The sequence below is a fragment of the Podarcis pityusensis genome (assembly GCF_964106645.2).
Source record: "Podarcis pityusensis genome assembly, chromosome: 17".
In the NCBI taxonomy this organism is placed as follows: domain Eukaryota; kingdom Metazoa; phylum Chordata; class Lepidosauria; order Squamata; family Lacertidae; genus Podarcis; species Podarcis pityusensis.
The window spans coordinates 32,023,829-32,042,257 of NC_138042.1; the positions used below are offsets into that span (position 1 = coordinate 32,023,829).

At 44.3% G+C, this 18,429-nt stretch overlaps 1 long non-coding RNA gene across 1 annotated transcript in view; it reads left to right on the top strand.

Moving 5' to 3' along the window:
• Positions 1-4,147: 4,147 nt before the first annotated feature.
• The window catches only part of LOC308466361, a 110,615-nt gene continuing 96,333 nt past the window's right edge, over positions 4,148-18,429 (top strand). Inside the window, exon 1 of the long non-coding RNA XR_013980798.1 lies at positions 4,148-4,197. This is a non-coding gene — a long non-coding RNA (uncharacterized lncRNA). The remainder of the gene's footprint in view (positions 4,198-18,429) is intronic.

The window sequence follows — 18,429 nt, forward strand, 5'->3', positions numbered from 1 at the left end:
CATCTGCTCCAGGAAGGCATCATCTATGTCCTCCGTTTGGCTTGGGGATCTGTGCCCTTGCCACAGCCACTCTGCCCCACTCACTCTGTTGCTGGCATTGGCATCAATTTCTGGCAAGAGCTGAGATCTCGCTTGATAGAACCAATGAGTGTTGGAATGTAAAGAAAGGGGTAAATATATGAACTATTTGAAAAGTAATTGTAATGAACAGATTACACTAGTAGGACTGCAAGAAGTTTTGTAAGGAGGACTATCTGAAATATTGCAAGAAAGACTATGAGGAGAATAAGAGTAATAGAGAAATTAAGAAATGCAGAATAAGTGATAAAGAACGGAAAATCATCATAGGTGTTGACGGAAGTCTAAAACATTGTATAAGATAAGAAGTTACGTTATATGAGTGTTGGAAATGATATTTTCAAAAAACCAATAAAAATGTGTGTGAATATAAAAAAAGGAAATGTAAAGAAAGGGAAGGTATCTTCTACCACATGTGGTGGACTTGTAAAGAGGTAAAGGTTTCTGGGAAATGGTATATAATGAGTTAAGGAAAATGTTTAAAAATACTTTTGTTAAAAAACCAGAAGCCTTTCTATTGGGGATAGTGGGTGAAGAGATGCCAAGGGAAGATAAAATACTGTTTATGTATGCCACAACTGCGGCAATAATTCTTTTAGCCCAAAAATGGAAACAACAAGAAGTGCCAACGAAAGAAGAGTGGCAGATGAAGATGATGGACTTTGCAGAACTGGCGAAGCTGGCAGGAAAAATCTGAAACCAGCATGATCAAGTATTCCAAAAGGACTGGAGTAAATTTATACAATATTAGAAAGATTATTGTGAGCAATTAACATCACTAGCGGGGTTGTCCAAAGACTTGTAATGAGAAATTTTCTACCCTTCTATATTTATTTAAATTTTGAGCCATTTTGTAATGAGTGTAATTAGAACTGGAAAACCTACAAAATGCAATGATATAAAGGTTAATTTTGGAAGCCATATCAGGCGGGAGGGAAGAAAATCGATAGGCTCTAAAGAGCCAGGGAGGTAAAGTGGATAATAATGATGTGAATGTATATATTTAAATGGAAAACAAATAAGAGAGAGAGAGAGAGAGAGAGAGAGAGAGAGAGAGAGAGAGAGAGAGAGATCTTGATAGAAATTGGGGAGGGCGCTCATGGGGGTACTGTCTCAGGGTCTTCCTTTTTTTACTCACTATGGGTGCTATTCCTTCTGGTCTCTTCCCTCCCCCCAACCCCAGGATCAGCCCCCACCCCACCTCCACAGTGTCAGAAAAAGTGAGAGAAGGTGGACACCCACTTCTTTTCCACCGGGGTAAAAATCAGATCTTGTAGACGGTCTTTATATTTAAATTATGACCGTTATTTCTAAATTTTACATTAATCTGTATAAATTGGCATATGCAAATGTTATGTGAATTTGTGGCCCTGTTGTTGAGCTGTCAATGTCTGTTGTCAGGTGCCTGCCAGGGAAAGCAATTGTACCCACTGCAAACTGAATACACCTGCCACATACACACCACCCAGGGAGAATCCATTTGTAACCCTCATCTCTGAAAATATTTGTGAATTACACGTTTTATGAATGATGTTTGTGCCAAAACACAGTAGTGAGTTGAAAAAGGGGAACAGAGGAGCCAGGATTTGCCCATACTGTACCTGGCCTTGGCAGCTATTTCCGTAGCAGGAAAATTGGAAACTCCTCAATGGATTGAATTGGTTGCCTGTCAATAGAAAGGTGAGACCTCTCAAACAGACGAGAGCAAGAAGAATGGATCTGAGAGGGAGAAGGAGACAGGATAGTTACAATACCTAAAGGGATGGTTGGGTGTGTGTCAGGAATACAGTGGTACCTCAGGTTAAGAACTTAATTCGTTCTGGAGGTCCGTTCTTAACCTGAAACTGTTCTTAACCTGAGGTACCACTTTAGCTAATGGGGCCTCCTGCTGCCACCGCCGCACGATTTCTGTTCTCACCCTGAGGTAAAGTTCTTAAGCTGAGGTACTATTTCTGGGTTAGCGGAGTCTGTAACCTGAAGCATCTAACCTGAAGCGTCTGCAACCCGAGGTACCACTGTATAATAAAAGAGTGAGATGAGCAATTCACAAAGTATCACAATTGACAAGTTGGGAACCATGTAAATTATGCATGCTCCAGTTTCACATGACAGCCCCTCATTTGATGACATTTTGTGATGTTTTTGGGTGGTCTTTCTGTCAAGGTGGGGGGCTGCACGCTTTCTGAAGTTTTAAAAGTTGCTCCCCACTTTGCTCAGGGCTCTTGTTCTTTTTGTTGGAGAGGGAGACTTGGTTGCAAGAGATCAAGAAAGATCAGGCTTAGCGACTTGCCTTGCTTCTCCTTTTATTTTTCTGAGTGAGAATGGACCTTGGGAAATCCTAAGCCCCTGCTGTGGGAATTGCTGAGCTGTAAAAGTGAACCCCGATTTCTATAACAATACAAGCACAAAACATAACCCCTCAGACAGAAAACAAGCATGCTAGGGAGAAGGCTAAGTTAGGATAATCTTTTGCTCTAACAGCATATTTCCTAAGGGTGGGGTGGGGAGAGAGATTTATTTTTTGGCTTTGCATGGAAGAGCATTCAACTCTATGAGCTCCCAACTACTACAGACTAAGTTACCACCTCAGTGAGAACTCGGCTGAACTACTCAAGTCCAGCATTTCCCCATCTACAGTGGTACCTCGGGTTAAGTACTTAATTCGTTCCGGAGGTCCGTTCTTAACCTGAAACTGTTCTTAACCTGAAGCAGCACTTTCGCTAATGGGGCCTCCTGCTGCTGCCGCGCTGCCGGAGAACGATTTCTGTTCTCATCCTGAAGCAAAGTTCTTAACCTGAAGCACTATTTCTGGGTTAGCGGAGTGTGTAACCTGAAGCGTATGTAACCCAAGGTACCACCTGTACTTTTCTGCTTCCTTGAACCCACAGAACAGAACAGATTTTCATAGTATTTCATAACACTGGCCCCGGGATTTTGGAGGCTACTGGCAAAGCATCCTCTGTAGGCTCCCTTAACCCAGGAAGGGAGGAAATTGGCGCAAACCAAGGATTCATTCATGGTGCTACACACTTTCAACGCAAATGCAGAATCTGCTACTTGAACTTCACCACCATGTCTGAACCTTCCTTCTCAAGTTATTTGAAGCTAAATGCTCTCTTCTGAACTTACTTCATAATTGTGCCTTGATTTCCTTCCTCACCAAATCAATACAGTACTAGCAATTAAGGCTCATAAACATTTAAATATACCAATTTGCTGCCATCAGAAGCAGCGGGGGGGGGGGGGGACTCTTTCTTCAAGGCTTCTAATTAGGAACCGCAATATATATTAAGTTGCTACTTTTTAAAAAGTTTCTGCTTTGTTCAAAGCCGAGTCCAGACATCATTTTCATTGTATATTCCCTTTTTGTCCCCATCCTTCCCAAAAGTATCTTCATATGAAAAAAATAAACAGATTGTTTAAATTCACCGTCCTTGAAAGCAAATATTATACCTCTTATGCTTAGGTTTATTGCAGCAAAGCCTGATTTGTGCTCATCATTATCACTTTCATTCATTTTTCATAAGAAATACGCTTGTCATAAATCCTCTTAATGTATATACTATGGGAAATGGATTACGGGAAACGTGGAGATCAATACCAGGAATATTGGGTGATTTATGCACAATACTTGTTCATCTCACTTCTTTCCTCTCTCTCCCCCCCCCCTTTCCCCCCCTTATTTGTATTTTGAGAGCTCTGGCCAAGTTGGTGCTCCCCCAAATGTTTTGGATTACAAATCCCATTACCCCTAGCCAGGACAACAGACAGGAAGTTTAAGAATACTTCACACGTTAGGGTCTGTTTGTTTGTTTTCCTGGTCCACACCCAAAGACCTAAATCCAACAGCAAGTGCTCCAGCAGCCAAGGACATCAGGAGATTGGTTTAGAAACTATACGTCCAGGGACTCCTTTTCATATTGATCCATCTGTCAAGAAACAGGACCTCAGAATATTCCATAGGATTCTGATCAGGGCCTGATTTAGGTTTAATGAGGCCCTAAGCTACTGAAGGTAATGGGGCCCTTTATATGACCAGCTGACCTTTGTCAACAACAAATTGTCGCTGTTTTTGTGTTGAATATATGCTATATGGTAATTTATGGACCTAAGGTAAAGGTAAAGGTAAAGGTACCCCTGACCATTAGGTCCAGTTGTGACCGACTCTGGGGTTGTGGCGCTCATCTCGCTTTATTGGCCGAGGGAGCCGGTGTACAGCTTCCGGGTCATGTGGCCAGCATGACTAAGCCGCTTCTGGCGAACCAGAGCAGCACACGGAAACGCCATTTACCTTCCCGCCAGGGTGGTACCTATTTATCTCCTTGCACTTTGACATGCTTTTGAACTGCTAGGTTGGCAGGAGCAGGGACTGAGCAAAGGGAGCTCACCCCGTTGCGGGGATTCGAACCGCCGACCTTCTGATCGGCAAGTCCTAGGCTCTGTGGTTTAACCCACAGCACCACCCGCGTCCCACACACCTAATTAGCCACCCACAACTCCAAGACCGACCAGCCCGCCTACTTCCCTTTTCTAGGACACATACTCAGTTAATGTGAATGGTGCCCTGGCCAGCGAGGCTTGCCATTGTCTCATGTTAATTGCTAGCATGTCCCAAAAGCTACAGTGCTTCCTCCTCCACAACATGCAAGAGAATGCAGTATTAGGATGGATTGCACCACTTTTGCACCTGGAAGGAGGGAAACTCTGTTTCTGAACATTCCTCTCTATAAAGAACAAGTACAAAAATCTCCCTGCATGAATAATGCTTGCACTACAGGAAGAAGCATCGTATCTTAGCCCTTCACCAGCTGTATCGGTTTTCTATTTACATAGAGTTTTTAAGCATGGAGGGGCATTCAAAATATACAATTCCCCCATCTGCAACCTGAAGCGACACACTCCATTCTGCATCTACATTGTGCTGCATGTGCAGGCAGGCCAAACTCCTTGAGGAAGTCCTCAGTTTGATTCTTCAGCATGGCCGCAATGTGAAAACCTCAGCATGGCTATTGCAGAACGTCAGTGGTTTCTGTTCCACAAAAGCAGTTCTTGAACTCCTGCCGGGAAAACGTAGCAATTGAACGCAAAATGAAACAAAAACCCTCATCCTCAGGTAGGAATTTAAAGGTAGTGCGAGGAGGAATGGGGTGAAAGCTTATTTCTAAAAGAACAAAACGCTCAAATGGAAAGGACTGCAGGTGTATTGATTTAAGATCACCACATAGAATTGGAGGATTCCTGCTCCTTTCAGTTCAGAAACAGCAACGTGCTCGCTCTCCCCGGGATGAGAACTGACTGCAAAGGCAGAGAAGAGTGCTCTCTCTTTTTGGCATGGTTCCTATGGAATCAATATAAGGCTGGCACTGCAGAGACACTTTGCTTAAGCTCCTGGCTGGCTGATCAAGTACAGGCTTCCAAAGGTTTGTGTGTGTACAAACAGAATCCACAGAGAATACAGGGGCCAACAGGTAAAGCATAAAAAGTGGGGAAAGAACATAGATGATATTAAGTTCCTCAAATCTCCAAGGACGTACTGAAAATGATCGTTTTCTATTGTACCTTAAATCTATTTCAGCACAGAAGCCTGACTCAGGAACCGCAGAAATCTAGCGTTAATAGCTCAGGGACTGCAGGACTCGAGCACACAAATTGCCTGCGTTTTTCAGAGTCCAGTTTACCCCGAGGAACTTCTGAGCCAGGCTGAATTCAGTTGGCCTTCTGTATTTAGGCATCAAGGAGTATCTCACTGTAACTCATCACGGGAGTATCTCATGATAGTGGAATCCATCATTTAAGGCAGGGCTTTCCAAACTTTTCAAGTTGGTGACACATTTTGGACATGCATCATTTCACAACACAGAATTCGGTTTTACTAGCAAACCAGAGGTTAAATTAACCCTTTCCAGCTCCATGAGGAGCGTGGGAAACATTCGCACAACAACTACACACTGCAGCTGACACACTAACATGTCGTGACACACAGTTTGGAAAGGTCTGATTGAGGGCCACTTCCTATATGTCAGGTGCCATAGGGTTCAAGGGAATGGAATGGAGTTTCCTGCAAGAAGGCATGGCTAGCTAGCTAGAATCCTGAACAGGTGCACTCCACGCTGCAACATTCTGTTGCAGATCCCACTAGTGTCCTATTCCCATTGCTCAATCTGGGAACAGTGTGGCCAAAACGGCAGCACTGGTGTGCAGGAGGGCATTTTTGTAATACCTGTGTGCTTACAAAAGGAGAAGTTTAGCATGGAGTGGGTGCAAGGAAGCCCACAGTCTATGAAACAGCACAAGTTGCTTCAAGAGAAAAACAGCCTCTTGTGGAGTCCTCCTGCCCTGCCCCGAAGCTCTTCCCTGCCTGCTGCAAAATTCCAAGCTTTGTTCTTTTTTTGCTGGCAGCTGTGCAACTGCCAACCTGTTTTCTTCAGCTTCCACCCAAGCAGGTGAGGCATGTGCAATAGCTAGTAGCTCTCAGCCACTGAGGCCATTCAGCAAATTACATCCAGCTGGCTAACTATACCAAAAGCTTCTGGGTAAGGTAATTCTAGCCATTCTACAGAGTCAAAGGATGCTTGGGACAATGCAAGTCAATTGATAACTTCACCAATTTTCTTGGCATCCCATTTTGACTGATATTGTCTCTCCAGCCATTAAGTAATAGGCTTGTGCCAGTTGCAGAATAGTCTAGAAGATCCTATGTTCATGGTACTATCTTCTCAAATCCAGCAGAAAATGAAAACTCCTTCTTGGCTTAAATTCTTATTTCTGTGCAGGAAACAATTTTTGTGGTGTGTGTGGGTGTTTTACAAGAGTTCAGTGTGGAATTCCCAGTGAAGAACAAGATATCCATTAAATGTTACAACTGGGGGAAAATGTATGTGATTGGAGTCCACAAAAATGCATGATTACTTCTGAGATAAACCTGAAGGATTAAACCTTTTCTATTTCAATTTACAGGCAACTTGCCCGGTTCCTTAAAGGATCTTTAAAAATACTGATAAAAGCAAGAAGCTTCGGCAAATGTTTGGCAGCTAATTAACACTCAAGGGTACAGGATAAAACGATCGTTTGGAAAATTCATCCAGCTGTATTTCTCACACTGCTCCAGGTAAGATTACAAGGGCTCCTCTGGGGTGATTTTATACTTCCACAGAGTTTTTGCTGCTCTTGTTGTTAGTAAACAGTTTCATTGATTCACAAATAGTACACAACAATATGTTCAACAGCGCTGGATTCCAAGATTTACAGCAAAATCCCCACCCCCCATTCCTGGCATGAAAAGACGTCTTTTGATGTTATCTCCTCCTTCTGTTCCCCCTCTCAGTACAACACAATGAGTCATTTTGCAGCAGCACGTAGACCCCAAAATCTAATTTTACAAGGATCTCTCAGTGATAGTAAGCATGGTCTGGTAGGCAGGCTTTCAAAAGGAAACATAAAAACCCATCAATGTTTGATATGGTTGACTATAAATAAGTTATGTAGCAGGCAGTTCACCAGAGACAAAAGGATGGTTTGGAAGCAGATGTAAAAATAGTGACTGTCATATAGCACAACATTGAGAGACAGCTAAAAATTTTAGGGCAGAAAAAGGGCAACAATTCTTAGAAAGAGCTACATAAATGAGCATTTGAAACAATATTAAATCCAGGGTCACATAATGAGATCTCAAGATTACCTATATCTCCAGCCAGTTCATAGGTTCTACGATCTTGACTGTTATTATAAACAATTAACTAGGTGCATGAACTAGCATTCATGTCAGATCTTCGGGAGGGTTATTCAGATGCACAACCCATGGCTGACCCAAGACGTTTTGCTGCCCGAGGCAAGGGACAAAAGGGCACCGATTCCATGTACATAAGCTAGTTGGGCTGGCCGTTCGATATTACTTCAACAATGGTGACAGGGTGCCATCCTCTATTACACTTGAGGTAACAGACTAGATTAGGCGATTCCTCAAGAAAGGGAATCAGCCCTCCAGCATCTGCCACCTGACACAATTGTCTTCTTAATATGAGGACTGTCCCTGCAAACACACACACATACGTATATTAAATGATCCATGAGGAGTAGTGGGATCACACCTGACAGGCATGCATTCAGTGTTACCTCCTGCTTGGACTACTGCAATGCGCTCTACGTGGGGCTACCTTCGAAGGTGACTCAGAAACCACAACTAATCCAGAACGCAGCAGCTAGTCTGGTGACTGGGAGCAGGCGCCGGGACCATATAATACAGACACCCACTTATTAGTTGGTCAGCTTTGTATTTTGTAGCTTTTTTAGCTGCCTTTCTTTCGCTGGCATCCAAGGGCCTTTACCAAACTGGGTGTGCACAATCTGGTTGCCTTCAACAATTTTGGGTCCATTGCAGAACAGCAGCAAACAACTGGTTCTTGCAAGGTGAAAAGTACTTTTTGTAATGCTGAAGGTTTGTGCGCCCCACAACCAGTATATCTGTTTCCAAACCTTACAAAAGCTGGCACCTTATTATAACATTTGAAACAAAAGGGGTTTAATTGTGGGACAGTTCAGTGCTGAGAAGGAATCAGAGTGGTGTAGATGGTTATTACCATTCACTCACGGCATTACAAGGTAGAAAAAGTTATTTGGCTATGTAAAACACTGTTCAATAAGGGTCTTTTGACTTATTCATTGTTTTCTGCAGTAAGCAAAGTCAGGAAACCTGAAATGGTCTATTACTAGGCAACCAGTGCACAAAAGAGGCAATTGGAAGGAGCTGAAAAGGGCACAACAAACTCAGCTTGTAAGCGGAAAATGGGGCACATCAACACAACTAATGCTGGATAATTGCAGGAGGGGAGGGATTGTACAGCAAAATATTCTCCACAATTCTCGTAGATCTCAATTTGAATTATTAAGAGAAAAGGGGGAAGAAAGGGGGGGGAATACAATATTGCAAAATTAAATATTTCTGTAAACCACTCACAGCCCCAGCTAACAAATGATACCTTATAGTCTGCTGCCCACAAAGCTCCCTGTCCCTCACTTTAATCAACAACATCATGTCACAGCACCCCAGTTTCCCTGGGTTCTGGAACATGAGGGAAGGGAGAGCTCCCCAAACTCCCACACCCATGTACAGTGGTGCCCCGCAAGACGAATGCCTCGCAAGACGAAAAACCCGCTAGACGAAAGGGTTTTCAGTTTTTCGATGCGCTTCGCAGGACGAATTTCCCTATGGGCTTGCTTCGCAAGACGAAAATGTCTTGTGAGTCTTGAGATTTTTTCGCTTTTCCCCCCTTTTTCTAAGCCGCTAAGCCGCTAATAGGGTTGCTTTGCAAGACGAAAAAACCGCTAGACGAAGAGACTCGCGGAACGGATTAATTTTGTCTTGCGAGGCACCACTGTACTGTTTTATAGCTACTCTGTTCTTTCAAGATAATGCAAAACAATTAAAAGCAAACAAACCAACAAATAGCAGCAGCAATGTACTAGTACATAAGAAAACAGATAGCTGTCCCGAACCCCTGGCCTACCTGGCGGCAAGTCAGAATATCAAGTCTCCAGTCCAGGGGCAAAGCATGTGTCCAAAGTCAGCACAGTTCCACAGAGATCCTGGAGACTCCAAGCTGAGATCCATCAACATGGGAAGTTGAGCAGACACAGCACCTCAGCTCAGCTGCCCTTTTGTACTTTGCATGCTGATTGCAGCATGTGGGCTTGATGAGGCAGGTGACCTCACCTGCTCCAAGCCTCCTCCAGCTGAGGAATCACACACCCCCCTCCCAGAGCTAGCGAGCCTCACCTGGCCAGGCAGTGAGTTGGGCTGTGGGCCCTGCCTCAGCCTCCTGGAGCATGTCACCCTCTGCTCCCTAGGCCTCAGAGCCCGCCATGTTCATGGGGACAGGGGCCCCTCTGCCTCTGGTGATGGATCCTGCTGCTCTCATTCCTGTGCACTGACCCCCATCCTCTCATCATCCTCAGTCACCCAGTGAGTACTTCCTACACCTACACCAACCTCTCCCTCCTCATTGCGATCTTGCCCTGGTGTGCCCCAGTCCTGGCTACAATCCATAACTGGAATCCTCTGCCACCTCCCCATTGTCCTGGCAGTTAATGACAACACCATAAGTTTTTTAAAAAACCAAAAAAACCCTTTACTTAGAACTAGGGAGAAATGTATATTTCCAGTATCCAGACATAACTCTTTTACTTCTAATTATAACCATGCTGTTTAAATAATGAATATTTTCAAATAAGATTACCACCCGTTATCAAATGAAACAGCATACAATTTATGACTAATTCACATACTTCATATATTTCATCTTTGAATATACAGCCTCTACTGTTTCTTTGTACATATAAAGCAAACATTGTTTCCCCCAATAAATGTGGGGTATATACACAGGCAGCTTAAACATGTAGTCATGGTGGAAACTCGCTTGGCCTTTTCGAGAATTGCTTTAAAATAGACTTCTTTGCCACCTGCCCACAGAAAACAGGATGGATGCTTCAGTAGGCTGACAGAAGGTATTGAGCAAGTATCTTCTAGCCGTTAATGTGCTGTGTAATCAAGCATCTTTAGCTAAAGAAAAACATAACAATTGTATTCTTTATGGTGTTGGCACAATATCATTTTTGTTACAACTCCCCTTATTTTCTAATAGTTAATTATTTCTTGTAAGACAAGGGGGGGTTTTTTTGTACACAGGTTAAGGGCTCAAATTAGTCAAAGTTCATGTAAATGGAAAACTGCTTCTCTTTAATTGGCAGTTTCTACAGTATAAGGCAGGGACGTCCAACTCCCAATAGACTGTGATCTACTCACAGTATAAAAAACTGGAAGTGATCTACCCATTGTCGTTGGATGGGCCAAAGTTGCTAAGCTTTCTTTAGGAAGCCTAAGTTGTTTGTTGTTTTTTTCCCCTTTTTTGGGGGGGGGGAGATCACTGAGGGGCCAAAGATCTGCCAGGAACTCCCCGCAATCTACCAGTAGATCACGATCTACCTGTTGGACATGCCTGGTATAAGGTATTTTCATGCAAAGTCAATACTTTTGATTGAAGATCTTACAGTGTGCCAGGTTGATTGAGATCACATTGCAAATCTTTCCTTCTTTTGCCAAGAAAGCGAAGCCTTTGCTTTTAAAGGAGTCACCTGACATTCCATCTGTGTTTGTAACATGATAGCTCCGTTCCACTGTGAAAGCAGAATTAAGTGAGGTGTGCATGTTCACACCACAATTCCACGCTTCACATATGAACTTCAGCTTACCTCCCAAGAACCACACTCAAGGGTACCAGGAAAGATGTAAAAACATACTATGATTTGATGCCAAAGGATTTGGGTTACTTTGGCACATAAATCAATTTATTTTATTCACTCAGAATGTATAGTGAGCATCCAAAATACAGATGTTATTAACAATCAAAGGAAATGTTCACATATCCTTATAAAACAAATGGTCACTTTCAACATTTCACTAGCTTGGGTTGGCAGGTTTAGAATTAGTCAGATATTTGGCATGCAGATTGTATTGGGCAGACAATTCCTGAAAATGTCAGCCCTCCACCAAAAAAGAAAGTTTCAGAGTGTACCAACGGCAAGATTTGGTTTGGGCCCTGATTCGGAGCTTTGTAAAACTGCCCATTTTGGTCTGAGATGTTTCATAGTCTGTCTGATTAGGCTCAGGGTCCATCAAGGTGACTCGATCCCTCATGTTCACATGGAAAGGATAACTAGAACTGGGTATCATCTGCATGCTGATGACTCTTCACTCCAAATCTCCTGGTGACAACTGGGAGCCAGTGTGGTGTAGTGGTTAAGAGCGGTAGTCTCGTAATCTGGGGAACCGGGTTCGCGTCTCTGCTCCTCCACATGCAGCTGCTGGGTGACCTTGGGCCAGTCACACTTCTTTGAAGTCTCTCAGCCACTCACCTCACAGAGTGTTTGTTGTGGGGGAGGAAGGGAAAGGAGAATGTTAGCCGCTTTGAGACTCCTTAAAGGGAGTGAAAGGCGGGATATCAAATCCAAGCTCCTCCTCTTCTTCTTCTTCTTCTTCAGAGGCTTCATATAGATGTTAAATAGCATGCAGGGGAAGAGTGGAATGACTGAAACACAGTACCCCCAACTGCACCCTTTTCCTCCCTCGAGAACCAAGGGTCAGTCTCAGGCATTGCACATGGTTTTGATGTGGCAGAATGGCTCGAAGGACAGACCAGGACCTGGAAGACCAGGGTTCAAATCCTCACTGAGCCAAGAATCTCCCTGGGTGACCTTTGACCTGTCACCATCTCTCAACCTAACCAATCTTACAAGGCTGTTGTGAAGATAAAATGTGGGGAAGACCATTATGCTGCTTGGAGCTTCTTGGTGGAAACAGCAGGGTATAAGTGTTTTGTATGGAGGTGAGAGCTGGACCATAAAGAAGGCTGATTGCCGAAGAATTGATGCTTTTGAATTATGGTGCTGGAGGAAACTCTTGAGAGTCCCATGGACTGCAAGAAGATCAAACCTATCCATTCTGAAGGAAATCGGCCCTGAGTGCTCACTGGAAGGACAGATCCTGAAGCTGAGGCTCCAATAGTTTGGCCACCTCATGAGAAGAAAAGACTCCCTGGAAAAGACCCTGATGTTGGGAAAGATGGAGGGCACAAGGAGAAGGGGACGACAGAGGACGAGATGGTTGGATAGTGTTCTCGAAGCTACCAACATGAGTTTGACCAAACTGCGGGAGGCAGTGGAAGACAGGAGTGCCTGGCGTGCTCTGGTCCATGGGGTCACGAAGAGTAGGACACGACTAAAAGACTAAACAACAACAAAGCTTTTGGCCCTCTGGGGTACAGTGCTGGAACTTTCCTGTTCCACTCATTAGGCACAATGGTTTTGTAGGTTTTCCCCTTAGCTCAAATTACCAGGTGGTTAATTAACACCGAACTTTCCTTTGGGGAGTTGAAATATGCTCACCAGGGAGAAACACACTGGGGTATGGGAGTCCTTCACCCCGGTATGGCTCCCCTTTATCACAAACACAGCCCAACAAGACAACGACAAAAATCCACCAACAGCATACAAATCAATGTGGCTAACCTGATCCAGCATCTTAAAAAGCAGAGACATCACCCTGCCAACAAAGGTCCGTATAGTAAAAGCTATGGTTTTCCCAGTAGTGATGTATGGAAGTGAGAGCTGGACCATAAAGAAGGCTGGTCGCCGAAGAATTGATGCTTTTGGATTATGGTGGTGGAGGAGACTCTTGAGAGTCCCATGGACTGCAAGAAGATCAAACCTATCCATTCTGAAGGAAATCAGCCCTGAGTACTCACTGGAAGGACAGATCCTCAAGCTGAGACTCCAATACTTTGGCCACCTCATGAGAAGAAAAGACTCCCTGGAAAAGACCCTGATGTTGGGAAAGATTGAGGGCACAAGGAGAAGGGGACGACAGAGGACGAGATGGTTGGACAGTATTCTCGAAGCTACCAGCATGAGTTTGACCAAACTGCAGGAGGCAGTGGAAGACAGGAGTGCCTGGCGTGCTCTGGTCCATGGGGTCACGAAGTCGGACACAGCTAAAAAACAAAAAAGTGTTTTGGAGCTTGTGGTGGGCTGTCTCGCATGCATCCACAATAATGTGGGAACCACTTCCCTGTGGTGTTATCCCACATTATTCTAGAAACATATTGGTGCTCAGGAAGGAAGGAGAAACGTCCTCAGCCTTACCAGTATGGCCATTTCCAACAGCTGCACTCTTAGCAGCATGGCATTACACCACAAGGAAGCAGCTGTTGTTAGCATATGCGAATCCTAGAATTGCAGCAAGATAATAATCAATGCACCATATTGTGTCACTCTCACCAAGCTTTGGGTTCTTGCAGAGGCCTTAAAAGTTCCAAGCGTGCAGAATGCCATAAGCATTTAGCCCATTTTCCAAACCAGCTTAGTCTACCCAGGTTGTACAAAGCAAAACAAAAGCATGAGCTGGATGCTGTTGTTTTTCCTCCAGGTGTCTCAAACCTAGCAGCGAGGGCCGGGCAACAGAGCAGTGGCTTGTGAGGAAAGCAGCTAAAGAAAGCTCAATCCCAGCAAGGGCTCCCTAACGAGGAGTGACTAAGCGCTGACTCAGAGGAAGCAATTGGCAGCTTGAACAGAATCACAAGGGCTGCAGTGGGAAAGACGCTCCCTTTCAATCAGTACCTCTTGCACTGATCTCATTCCCTTCCTGCTTCATTCAGCTCCCTATTCATGCCCCCTCTTTATTCTCATCCTGTTCCAATATGGTAAAAATCTTCCCACATCATATTCGCAACAGTTAGTTGATTCACTGCATCCCAAAACCTCCTTTTCATCAGCAAACTATCTGAACTAACTTTCCATTTTTATCATTCTGTGACCCAATGACCGGGTCCCACAGAAGGAGAAGAAAACGCACCAGCATCTGAAAGCACATCAACAGCTGCCGCTTTCAGCAAAAACAGCTCTATTTCTTACTAAACAAGTGTTCGTCGTGAGGACACACAGAGATCTGCATGGCAGGAGAAGCTGTGTGATGCAAGAAGTCCCAAGCTTCCTCCTGCTGTCCCAAACAGGGTCAATACTACCGTATTTTTCGCTCTATAAGACGCACCAGACCACAAGACGCACTTAGTTTGTGGAGGAGGAAAACAAGAGAAAAAAATATTCTGAATCTCAGAAGCCAGAACAGCAAGAGGGATCGCTGCGCAGTGAAAACAGCAATCCCTCTTGCTGTTCTGGCTTCTGTGATAGCTGTGCAGCCTGCATTCGCTCCATAAGACACACACACATTTCCCCTTACTTTTTTGGAGGGAAAAAGTGAGTCTTATAGAGCAGAAAATACAGTAAATGGAGGATACAGGAGTTGAAGTGTCATTCAATGGCTCTACCAGGAATAGACTGAAAACCATTTCCCAATCTCCCTCTTTTACGTCCACCACCCTGGCTGCTAACTCAGATGGTAAAGCATGAGATTCTTAATCCCAGGGTTACGGGTTTTGAGCTCCATGTTGGGCAAAAGATTCCTGCAATGCGGGGGGGGGGGGGGTGTTGGAATGACCTTTGCAGCTACAATTCTGATTCCTAGATTGTTGAAAGGTGCTAGCAGCCAACTCCTCTCAAGGAGCTCCCCTCTTCTTTTTTAGTAATGATACATATGGAATTTTAAGGGACGCGGGAGGCGCTGTGGGTTAAACCACAGAGCCTAGGACTTGCCGATCAGAAGGTCGGCGGTTCGAATCCCGCAACGGGGTGAGCTTCCGTTGCTCGGTCCCTGCTCCTGCCAACCTAGCAGTTCAAAAGCACGTCAAAGTGCAAGTAGATCAATAGGTACCGCTCCAGCGGGAAGGCAAACGGCGTTTCCGTGCGCTGCTCTGGTTCGCCAGAAGCGGCTTAGTCATGCTGGCCACATGACTTGGAAGCTGTCTGCAGACAAACGCCGGCTCCCTCGGCCTATAGAGCGAGATGAGCGTGCAACCCCAGAGTCGGCCACGACTGGACCTAATGGTCAGGGTTCCTTTACATATGGAATTTAAAAAACATACAAGGGGGAGGGGGAGGGTGAATGATGAATTGTGGAGAGATGATAAAAGGGTAATTAAAGCCAAAGAAGCATTGAAAGAATTCTTTGAAATAAATGAAAAACAAGGCACAGATAGGAAAATAATCTGGGATGCAAGCAAAGCCTATATGAGAGGCTTTGGAATACTCTGGAATACAAATTAAGATTGAAATAAATCTTAATTTAGATGAGTGGGGGGCTGGTTCTGAAATCTTGACGAGCCCAAAGGTTTATTCCCTTACATGTCTTCCCAATGCATGTTTCAAAAGGGGAAAAGGAAAGCTCAAAGCAGGCTTAGTTCATCCTATGGTGACACAGGAACTAGTTCCCTCCTTGGATGAAATCTTCTCCAGATGCTTCTCACCCATAAACAGCACAAATTAAGATAATCTTGTCAGGAGATGAGGATTTCTGAGTGCAGCTATAGGCAGCCCAGTCCATTTCTTTTTATGCGAAGAGGTATAGCCGGGTTCCATTGGGATGCGGGTGCTAAACCTGCAACCACATCCCTGGGACCAGTATTTTGGGGAAAGGAAGTGCTCAACTATGCTACAAATTACAGTGGTACCTCGGGTTAAGTACTTAATTCGTTCCGGAGGTCCGTTCTTAACCTGAAACTGTTCTTAACCTGAAGCACCACTTTAGCTAATGGGGCCTCCTGCTGCTGCCGCGCCGCCGCTGCACGATTTCTGTTCTCATCCTGAAGCAAAGTTCTTAACCTGAGGTAATATTTCTGGGTTAGCGGAGTCTGTAACCTGAAGAGTATGTAACCTGAAGCGTATGTAACCTGCGGTACCACTGTACAGCCCATTTACTTTGCCCCTTACAACTCAATGGGAATCGAGACAGCCCTTTCCTGCGCAGTGCTACTGCTTATTCCTTTTCTCCAACAATATTACTGGGTGATGCCTGACTAGGGTGCCTCAGACACCAGAAACTTGGTTTGTTGTGGATTTTATGTACTTGGCTGTGTTTACAGTCCCGGTCGACGTGACTCACTCTACTGAAGTTTCCCACTCATCCCTGCTTGAAGCAATATGGAGAGAAGCTGGTGAAGTTATAGTCATTCCAAAAAAAGTTGGCATACAGTACTGAGACTTGAAAAACAGGCTCACTTAACTATGCTTTGATCACCACCTGCTTAGACCACTACAATGCGTTGTTGCCAGGGCTGCCCTTGATGGCTTTGCAGAACTCATTCCTGACAGCAACTGATGTAGCCTTCATTAAAAGGGATACCAGTGGGGTGGATGGAACAGTCTGCTGAAGGCGGCTGGTTTAGCAACTCAAAAACCACCCATTAAGGTTCTCCACCCACTTATCATAGGTTTTTCTGCTGCCAAAAGTGGAAACATGTCAATTTCTGAGCATGTCGTTGTAGGGTGTGTTGTTTCGGGGGGTGAGGCTTAATTTGTGCAAATTTCTTTACTGAGGGGTCCTTGCGAGAAGGGAGGTTACAGGGACCCAGGCAGAGGGCCATCTCGGTAGTGGCACCCGCCCTGTGGAACGCCCTCCCATCAAATGTCAAGGAAATAAACAGCTATCTGACTTTTAATGTTTAATGTTTAATGCTGTATTGTGTTTTTAATATTCAGTTGTGAGCCGCCCAGAGTGGCTGGGGAAACCCAGCCAGATGAGTGGGATACACACACACACACACACACACACACACTCTTTTGGGTGTGAGGAATTGAAATCGCCTATTATTTTTGTGATTGGAAGTTTTGCTTGGTAAGTCTACCTTTGATGAAGAAGCACATCAACTGCTTTTGGGAAAACCAAAGAATTATAATTTTACCTTCTGAAAATGTCAGGTAATGCTAATTATAATAAAAAGTAATATTAATATATAACAAAACTGCAAGTACTTGGCAATCATTTTTAATGATTTCTCTGCAATTTTACTTACCAGGCAAAACTAAATTATATTAATTCAACCAAAATAGCTATTGAATTCCCAAGCTATGTTGCAACTTTTCAGCACCCCTCAGTTTTGGATTTTGAAAGCTGAAAAAATCAACATACCCTAATGCCAGACCCTCCAAATGTCCATATTTTCCAGGGACGTCCCTGATTTAGAGAAGCCGTCCCAGTTTCTGATTTGATCCTGAATGTCCTACTTTTCCTTAGAATTTTCAGTGGAGAAATGCTGGAGGGTATGGAGTTATCCGATCACTGAGCCATCTGAAGGCATTCCTTTATCGGAAAGTTTTTTTTTAATGTTTAATTGTGTTTTATATATCTTGGAAGCCACCCAGAGTGGCTGGGGCAGCCCAATCAGATGAGTGGGGTATAAATAGTAAAATTATCATTATGGAATGGGACGTCCCTATTTTCATTGGGGAAATGTTGTATGTAATGTGGTAGCTCACACTTTTTTTTTGATGGGCTAGCAGAAGATTCTTGAGAGTCCCATGGACTGTAAGAAGATCAAACCTATCCATTCTGAAGGAAATCAGCCCTGAGTGCTCACTGGAAGGACAGATCCTGAAGCTGAGGCTCCAATACTTTGGCCAACTCATGAGAAGAAAAGACTCCCTGGAAAAGACCCTGATGTTTGGAAAGATGGAGAGCACAAGGAGAAGGGGACGACAGAGGACGAGATGGTTGGATAGTGTTCTCGAAGCTACCAGCATGAGTTTGACCAAACTGCAGGAGGCAGTGGAAGACAGGAGTGCCTGGTGTGCTCTGGTCCATGGGGAAACGAAGAGTCGGACACGACTAAACGATTAAACAACAACAAGCAGAAGATTACATCCATCAGAATTCCTTGCCTGAAGGCGCATAAATCAAAATGGAATTCCAAG